A 10,183-nucleotide genomic window follows, 5' to 3' on the forward strand; every position below is an offset into this window, starting at 1 on the left:
ACAGTAGTATATGCAAGTATTCAACCCATTATGCATTGCATAACCATATTTTTGCATATATATAAAAGGCATTGAACTTACGGGTTTTTACGCCACGCCAGAGGTTGCCACTGCAGTATATGCAAAAAATGTGATTTAACATGCAGTGCATAATCCAATAGGTGATTTGGTATTGATACCCATTCCAGAGGGTATCATGTGGCAGAAGAGGGGGTGCCCTGTGACCCTCTGAACAGCTGTTGGCTCTCATCGTGATAGCTTGTCTTCCAGCCTCCTAACAGCTGTTAGGTCTCATCCCGAGAGCTTGTCCTCCAGCCTCCGAACAGCTGTTGGCTCTCATCCTGAGAGCTTGTCCTCCAGCCTCCAAATAGCTGTTGGCTCTCATCCTGAGAGCTTGTCCTCCAGCCTCCGAACAGCTGTTAGCTCTCATCTTGAGAGCTGGTCCTCCTTCCTCTGAATAACTGTTGGCTCTCATCCTGACAGTTGGGCCTCCTGCCTCCATCAGGGAGATGAGAGAATCGTCAAGGATGCCTGATGAAAAGCCTGTTCACAAGACTTGTCTTTACCGCTACAAAGAAACAACCCATGTGAAGAATTTTGACTGGTCATCAGTTGATGATGTTGCGTCGTGTTCCAGAGGCATTGCGATTTTCTTGGCCCATCGATGGTTTTGATTGCAGGATTGGTGTGTAGGAGGTGGGGGGACCTCCCATTGTTTGCTGCCGGGGGGAGCAGCAGAACACCCATCTTGCAGTCAAGCTCATCGAATGTACCAACGAAGATCGCAGGGCCTCTAGAAACACGACGGAGCAGCATCACCTGGTGACAAGACAAAATCATTCACAATTTTGGTTAATCACAGGCTGTTTCTTCTGTTTGTTTCTTTCTAGTTTCCTTTAGTTTTCTTCCTCTTCGTTGTCCTTCCAGGTTTCTTCTTTGCTTTCATTGTCTTCTGAGGATCTTCAAACACACTATCTGCCAGGTCCTTGATGAATTCCCTGACTGCGTTGTATTTTCTTCTTTCATCAGTATCACATAGGAGATCATTAGCATAGTTGACCTTGTGCATGATATCCATTCTGCGTTGTCGCTCGTCTTTAGACCCTTGGCAGTTATCAGGGTTAAACTTGAGTGTCCGCTTCCTGTAGGCCCACTTTATTTCCTTCAAATTAGCATCCTCTGCAATACCTAGGATGTAGTATGGGCAGCCATGACGCTGCATTCTTTGCAAGGTTCTGGCGGCTGCAACCAAATCATCTTGATCATCTAATTTCTCAAGCTGCGTCATAGCTTGGCTGTGTCTGCCAAGCAACAAGAGACATAATCCCAGTCTTCGCCTGCAGTCCACTTGATCGTCGTCCATATCCAAGACTCTGAGGAAACATTCACTTGCTTCTTCCAGTCGTCCTAGCTTATAGAACATGTTTCCTTTGACCTTGTTTTCTCCAATCAGAGCATCATTCTTATTCTTTTGATTTGCCATAGAATTGTATACCACGGTAACTGGTGGTTCTCGTTCCTCTAATTCCTCGTGAATTTTTTCATTCTCCTGTGGAAGCGACTGAACTGTGGTTTCCTGGATATGTACTTTCTTCTGATGGCCTAGATCCTTTCGTGCGAGAACAGATGATACTTCTCTCTGTGAGGCTTGCAATCTCTCCTCGATTGTGCCGTCGCCTGGAACAGCCTCTTTCTTTCAGCCTCATGGGCCTTGACCTTCTCTTCAAGGTACCCACAGTAGAAGTCATTGTCCACAGCTTGCTTCTGGAGTTCTTCCAGTTTTTCTCGATGGTTCTCACATTCTTTCTCCTTCCGTGCTAGTTGTTCGTTTATATTTTCAACATCCTTGGCCTTCTGGAAAAATGCGTCTTCCAACTCTTCTATTTTCTTCTTTAGGAGTTTATTTTCCTCTTCAGCGTTATGCTTTTCATCCATGAACTCGTCAAGTAAATCTTGATTCGTTCTCATCAGAGCAGCCTCGTTGAAATTCATATCTTCGAGTTCATCTTGGAAGAAAAAGTTCTCCGACGTTGCATCCTTCCAATCTTCTTTCAAAGCGAGATCATTTCCGTTGCGTAGTAAAGGTCGTCGTCGTTTTTCTGCGCAGTAGCATCTTGACCAATCTGGAGAGCCTTCTGGTCTTCAATGCACTGATGTGCTCGGCCAAAAAGTGCTCCCAGAACAAGAGCTACTGCTTGTTTACTAATAAATAATCCGAGGTTTCGGATCCAATTTCCATTTATGAAAGGTACCACTGATCCGGTTGGGATCAGAGCCAATAGGATTTTCACAACAAAGTTAAATTTACCAAGGGCAAACATGGTTACCTTTTCTTTTCACCTGATCAAATATTTCGAATTGGAAAATGCCACTAGAGCTCCAGGAATTCCCCAGATCTTCATTTTGGCTCCGAGGCCAATTTTCTTGCTTCGGGAGATTCCACACGGAGCCTTCGGAAGGGCTTGGAGTGACTGAAGGCTCCTGAAGACTGCGACGGCTTCAGAAGCCATGTAAATGGAGACGACTTTAAAAATGAACCAGTAAATAATGTCTTCCTCGAGAAAGTAACTAAAAGAGAGCTGGAAATTTTAACAGATGATTATGAAACAAAATAAATTATACAAAATTGAGAGTTGAAAAAAATTTTGTTGGTAAGGTTTTTTTAATGAGAGAAGCGTAAAATTCTTGCCTACCGCTCTCTCTCTCTCTCTCTCTCTCTCTCTCTCTCTCTCTCACACACGTACATATATGTATACATGTATGGCCATATACATATACGTATATATATATATATATATATATATATATATATATATATATATATATATATATATATATATATATATGATAAAAGTCCCATAAAGCACCATTTCACGTTCCAACAATAGATTTCAGACGCTTTCGTCTGTGCCTCTTTTCATTGGTAAAATATTTTACCAGTGAAGCGCCTGAATTGCATTGTTGCAACGTATAAGTAGTGTTTATGGGCCTTCTATCTTCATATTGTACTACTGTATTAGAGTAATCTATATATATATATGTATATATTATATATATATATATATATATATATATATATATATATATATATTTCTATCTTCATTGTATATCATTCCTTATACTCTTTTTTCTCATGCCAGAGGTTGTAGTTTTCTGTAAAAGAATACTATTGAGATGGGTATTTGTCTGTCCATCCGCATTTTTTTCTCTCCGCCCTCAGATCTTAGAAACTATTGAGGCTAGAGGGCTGCAAATTTGCATGTTGATCATCCACCCTCCAGTCATCAAACGTACCAAATTGCAGCCCTTTGTCCTCAGTAGTTTTTATTTTATTCAGTGTTATGAGTAATGTATAGTTTTTCCATATTATTATTATTATTATTATTAGTTATTATTATTATTATTATTATTATTATTATTATTAGTTATTCTTATTATTATTATTATTAGAGTTATGAAAAGTTGGTTTTGCTATTTCAATTTAATAAATTCATGTTTAATACTTTACTGTATGGAATTGAAGTGTTGAGCTTTTATTTTTTTTCTTTTTATTTTTGAAATATCGTAGGTTACCAAAATGCATTTAACTTTGTGGAATTCACGTTTGTTATTTAGCTTTTGTTTATTTATAAACTAAGGTTTTCTATGTTGGGTATTTAAAACAGCCTAATGCGTAAATTCATTGAACTAAAGCTTGAAGTTTTACTTTTTAAAACCAAGGCAATGCTAAGAGAGAGAGAGAGAGAGAGAGAGAGAGAGAGAGAGAGAGAGAGAGAGAGAGAGAGAGAGATGGCCTGTGTAGCATTAAAACATAAATTTTGGCGGTTTGGTTGCAATAAAACCATGCTTGATATTTCTCTTGAAGAAATTCATGGTTTGTATTTTGATGAAACCAGTCTTTTTACTTATTATTTTGGTTACGTTGAGTCCACAGTTGGCAATCCGGTTTAATAAAACTCAGCTCATGATTTAGATTTAATTGACCTACTATTGTTGTTTCCCTTTGAAAAATGCAAACTTTATTTTTTTTATGTTCCAAACTTAAAAGCTTGACTTACTAAACCTCATCGCAATAGTTAGATTTTATAAACCCAATCGTTCATCCCAGTCATGATATTTGTTTGCAGAACAAAGTTCGACATTTCGGTTTATTAACTTCAAGTGTAAATGTAGATACAAGTTTACTGAACCCAGGCTTGTAATTTCAGTTTACTGAGCCTCAGCATGTTTCGCTTTACTAATCCCAAGCTTAATTCCGGTTGACTGAATCTTAGCTTGAGTTGACTGAACCCTAGGTTGATATCTCTACTTAAACCTAACGGTTTCAGTTTGGTATTTCGTTTTACTAAACCCGGACAGGATATATTGGTACACTTAACCCAAGCTTGAAATATCACTTTACAGAACTTCAGCTTGATACTTCTGCTAATTAAAACCGGTCTTGATAGTTGTTTACTGAACCCAAGCTTATATTTCGGTTTAATATGTCAGGTAATTAAACCAAGCTTGAAATTATGATTTATTTATTTATTAAATAAAAGCTTAGTATGTCGCTTTACCAAACCAAATCTTGACATTTCAATTCGCTGTGCCAAGACCTCTTTTTAATATATATATATCAGCTTCTAGTTGGTTTTTCACCTGTGGGGCCAAGGGTAACATTACTTTAGGAATGGCAGGAATAAGAGACTGGGAATTGGGGTTGGATCGGAGAACACACGCCTTTCAGGGGGGAATTGACGAACATTGCAGCGGCAGAGAGAAAGCTCCCAAATTGGGCATGAGTACAAAAAAAAAAAAAAAAAAATCGCGGGGGGGGGGGGAGGGATGACGGTGGGCATTGAGCAAAAACAGACGTGAGACAGGATGCAACTACGTATGATCTGAGAGCGAGGGCATGGGCATATGGATCAAAATTAAAGCAGATGTTCGAAGAATTCTTAAAGGAAAAACAGACTTCCAAAATTACCGAGAAAGGCAAAATCGAAAGAGGATGAGGCTTTTTTGGAAATAGGAAGAGGTGGAGGGGAAATAGGAGGAGGAGGAGGAGGAGGAGGAGAAGGAAGAGGTGGAGGAGAAATAGGAGGAGGAGTAGGAGTCAGAAGAAGAAAGGGTGGCTGGGTGGAAGCTGATTGAAGTTAAAGAAGTTCAGTGTATTTTAGTTTAACCAGACCACTCAGCTCTCCAGGGCTGGCCCGAAGGATTAGATATTTTTACGTGGCTAGGAACCAATTGGTTACCTAGCAACGGGAACTACAATTTATTGTGGGATCCGAGAAGTGAATTTTTATCACCAGAAATAAATTCTTCTGATTCCGTTTTGGTAGAGCTGGGAATCGAACTTCGGACCACCGGATTTGCAGCCGAGCTCGAAAACCACCCGTCCAGTGTGGAACTATATGTTGATTGGTAACGTGATTACTATATATACCACTGTTCGTTCGAATAGTAAAATTCAACAACGTCAGGTCTGGATAGTATCTGGACTGGTGACCACAAGGAAAGCCAGACGCCGTTGGACGATTCATTATTCGTCATCCTTGAGTTTCAACCAACTTCCTTGTGGGTTTTCATTTATTTATTCCTTTTTGTACTTTTTTTTATATAGTTTTACTCCCATTTACGTATTCTCTGACTCATAATTACATTTAATCTTTTGAGAGGTAGGTTTTTATCAAGCTTTTGGTATTTTAATCCACACTCCTCCTCCACCTCCACCTCCTCCTCCTCCTCCTCCTCCTCTTCCTCCTCCTCCTCCCTATTTGTGTGTGTGGTGGGTGAGGGACAGGGATAGGAAGGGCTAGGGATAGGTAAGGGCCTCCTTGGGTTGACCATCCCATTGGCTATTGCACGTTGACAGTTTTTTTTCTTTTGATACAGGTGTTTGTTATAATCATATACCTTGAGAAAACTATCCCGCTGTTACACGCTATATTACTACAAACCCGCGTTGATTGCATTGTTTGTCATGAAAATCATTGGAATTTAACGTTCTAAATTTGACTGCAGTGTTACTAAAGACTCGGCTGTTTTCTACATTATATTTAATTTGGTTTTGCTATTTGTTTGCTATTTACTGCTCTTTACTGTGCTTTTTTTTCATAGTATTCACGACTGCGCGGAAAATAATTTCAAGTGGGTATAAAAAAAGACAACAAGTAAATGGAAATAACCAATAAATATACCGTAGATATATGGATGGATAACTGAAAAAAAAGTTAAGGCGATGGGGCGTTGCTTTGAAGTATTCCTGCTGCCTTTGTAAAGTAGCATTACAAATCTTTTAAAATATTATTGAGGCCTTATGAAAACTTGAGATTATCAACATTCAAAACACTGCCGGGAGGATGTTTCCATATTTTATTGTAAAGGGAAAGGTAAAAAAAAAAAGAAAAAAAAAACAAAAAAAAAGAAAAAAAAAATCTGAGACTACTTGTGGCACCCTGGCGTCTCAACAGAATGTTGATGATGGACAAAACGAGTTACACCCCCGTAGCGGGGTGTAACTCGTAACCTCGTCTTATAAATCAAGTTTTTCCTATATAAGTTACAGAACATTATGATGACCCCAAAACTAACCAAAAGGAGCAAAAATTAGGAATTGAAAGTTGCTTCAGACCTGTAGAGTCTGATATTAGCTGCATTTGGTTACAGTGGTGCTTCAGAAACTAACAAAAGTGCTTGTCAGAAAGTCCGATACTGTAGAATTCATCATTCCTCTGTTTTGTGTCAAGATTTTCTCGAACTTCAATCCGATTTTCGATCATACAGACTAACATATCCAGGGATTTCAGTAATAATCCTTCCTCTTAAATTATTACAGTCATCATTTACATTTCCCCTTGGGGGGCGGAGGGAGTGGTAGTGCACCTCAGGGTGTACGCTGTAGGCACTACTTAAAGTTCTTTGTAGCGTCCATTCGGTCCCCAGCTTCAACCCCTTTAATTCCTTTTACTGTAGCTCCATTCATATTCTCTTTCTTCTGTCTTGCTATCCACCCCCTAACAATTTCGTCGTGCGACTGCGAGGCTTTCCTCCTGTTGCATTTTTCAAACCTTTCCCTTTTCAATTTCCCTGTCAGCACTGAATGACTTCATAAGTCCCAGCGCTTGTCCTTCCTTACCATTATTTATATCCTACAAAATCTATATATATATTTCTTGTTTTTTCCTTCACGACTCTTCACTTGCAGTGTTTCAATGCGCAAGTTAAGAGACAATGGCCACCATCAGTGCTAATTTGAAAAAGAAATGTTTAACATTTTCATTCTTCCTTTTGTAAATAATTTTTCTGGTTTAATATCACCCGGCAGTGTCCGTCACAAATTCGTGGTCTTTTGTCTCTTTATGAAAGCATTCATCATCTCTCAGAGTTCTCGGTATTTACGCACATTTATTCCCTCAACGTCCAGGTTATATAGGTGTACGTACGTACTATGGTTTTAATATAATACATTCTCCTCCGACAGATGTGTAGCTTCATCGCCACCTACCTGGTCGTTCTGCTGCAAGTGGGTGGCCACGAAACGTCGGTGGAGGAAAGTAAAGCCGCCATTTCAGAAGTCCACTAACCAGGGGATAGGTAGGCCCTATATAATCCCCTCCACTTGACTGGCTATCTGTCCGTTGGTGTGTTCTCAACTCGCTTACCTTGTTACAAGCTATCTTCCATAAACTTGCCTAGCGTTATTTTTTTTAACTGGCGTTAAATTTCTCACAAATAACTTGCGTAAATGGTAATGGTCATTTTGTCACTACTTTAGTGTAATCCTTAGAAAAAAAAGTCTTTCCTCATATGTTTTTTCTTTATATCTGTGTTTTATCGGCAGCCTTTTTGCTTTAGAAACGTTTACTGTTCATATATTTTCTCGCAAACGTTTTCAAAACCATATTACCAGATAATTTAATAGAGTGGTACTGAATTCACATGAATTTTCATAGAAATATTAACTTCTTTAGGCCAACTGTTGTTCCTGCATTCATCTTCAGCTTTTAATATCTGATGGTAGCCTGTTCCTTTCGTAAGTGTGCCTTTAATTTGTTTAGAAGGATGAGGTTGCAAGGCTCACCACTCTTTCACTTTTCCTTCAATTTGCTGACCATAGGCAGATTCTAATTACTGGAATTTGCTTTCCAGTCCAGGTATTTAGATGTGCTAGCTCTAACGGAAAGTCACGTTTAATGTAGTTTTGATTATTGGATAAATCGATTGTAATGACCGAAATTATAATGTCTTAGATTGCAAAGGCTGTCTTTTAATCATCTATTCGCGTCACTATATATATATATATATATATATATATATATATATATATATATATATATATATATATATTTGTGTGTGTCAGTCGTCAATTCTCCCCCTGAAGTGGAATGATTCTTTTTTCAGTTTTTTACATAACATTTGAAAGCAATAAATCAATAAGCTAAATGGAGAATGGTTCCATCATAGAGCAATTTCTAGCAGGTCTCCGTAAATGTGAAAGTTGCATAACTTTCAGCGCTGCCGTGGAAGACCTTTCTAAGTAATGTATCGAAAAAGCTTCGGGATGGCTACTAGATTCAGGAGTTTTGTTTCAGGAATAAAAAAAATTCACATAATGTAATAACACTGAAGAACACATATACAGCTGTTTATATACATATAGATGTATACAGGCGCAACCACAATATACACACATATATGATTATATATATATATATATATATATATATATATATATATATATATATATATATATATCTGTGTGTGTGTGTATTATGAGTTTTCTCTGCAAATAGAGTATCTTTGATCCAGCAGTTAAAGAATGAGCATAACAGTGACTTATAGCGATTATATATATATATATATATATATATATATATATATCTATATATATTATATATATATATATATGTATATATATATATAAGATATGTATACATATATCCCTATATATATATATATATATATATATATATATATTATATATATATCTATATATTTTCTTTTGGGGGATCACACCTGCTAAGGAAAAGTGCGTGTAAATGACATAAGAAATCATAATCAATCATCTTGATCGTACTCTGGAAGCCAGAGCAACATGGTGGTCCAGACCAGACTTCAACTCATTAAGACGTGACGATCCAGGGTGTGGTGGCGTCATCGTAGGCCTAAGCCTTCAAGCAAACGGCCTCCCGCTGGCTGGAAAAATCACTAACTAAGGAATCACAGTTTCTTAGGGTAGAGTAATGAAGCATTTCATTTTGACTGTCCGTAATTTGTCAGAAAAACAAAGTGGACCTTTGGCTTCTGGACCATGGATTAAACTAAGTGTAATCACGCTGCTCGAGGATGATTGCCTGTTGATCTGACAAACTTTAACTCTGGCGGCCTTGATGAAGAAGTAGTATGTAAAATTCTATACGTCTGTTGCTGCCCATCCGGGCCCCAGTGAAATGATTTAGTTAACTTGAATCTATATTGCGTAAGGAAGCTACTTGTAAGTTTTGTCATTCCTATTCTTGCAGCTCCAGGGATAATTCTTTTTTTTAGTGATTCTACCACATTGTTCATAGAAGTACCCTTTTGGGAGCGGATGTGTCGCAAGCCTCATTTGATCCATCTCGAATCCTCTTTATTTAAAGGATGCTTTGTGAAAGATTGGTTAAAATTCACTCGGTAGTTTTGGCAAGGTTTAAAAGGAGTGGCTCACAAGAACCTGAAGGCGAAAAACTTTATCAGGTTGAGACTGACTTCCATACAAAAATTTTGGTCATTCAGAGTTATGGCGCACATGTCCATACTTTTCATACCAGCATTTACCACCTTGAAATACTTTTCCTTTTTTAAGCTGAGTTTCAAACTCGTTTTTGTTTGTTTGTATGGTGTTTTTACGTTGCATGGAACCAGTGGTTATTCAGCAACGGGACCAACGGCTTTACGTGACTTCCGAACCACGTCGAGAGTGAACTTCTGTCACCAGAAATACACGAGTTTAGCGCCACTGAGGCGCTAAACTCGTTTTAGGAAGAGAAGTTGTTTAATACTTTGACGTAGGTTTGACCACAGCGCTGCGTCAAAGTGCTGGAAGCATTTCTCTCCTAGATGCGCGGTCGGAGCACAGCGAGTAGCTACTTCTATATTTCATTCCCTAATCGGACTTTCAATGGATTTCTGCGGAAATCAGATGTAGAAACTAATA

The 10,183-nt window shown here is 38.3% G+C and overlaps 1 long non-coding RNA gene across 1 annotated transcript in view; it reads left to right on the forward strand.

Moving 5' to 3' along the window:
- LOC135223228 (uncharacterized) overlaps window positions 1-10,183 on the forward strand; it is a 64,851-nt gene that overhangs the window by 12,074 nt on the left and 42,594 nt on the right. The window contains exon 2 of the long non-coding RNA XR_010316434.1: window positions 7,469-7,581. This is a non-coding gene — a long non-coding RNA (uncharacterized LOC135223228). The remainder of the gene's footprint in view (window positions 1-7,468; window positions 7,582-10,183) is intronic.

The sequence above is a fragment of the Macrobrachium nipponense genome, chromosome 8 (genome assembly GCF_015104395.2).
Source record: "Macrobrachium nipponense isolate FS-2020 chromosome 8, ASM1510439v2, whole genome shotgun sequence".
NCBI lineage: Eukaryota > Metazoa > Arthropoda > Malacostraca > Decapoda > Palaemonidae > Macrobrachium > Macrobrachium nipponense.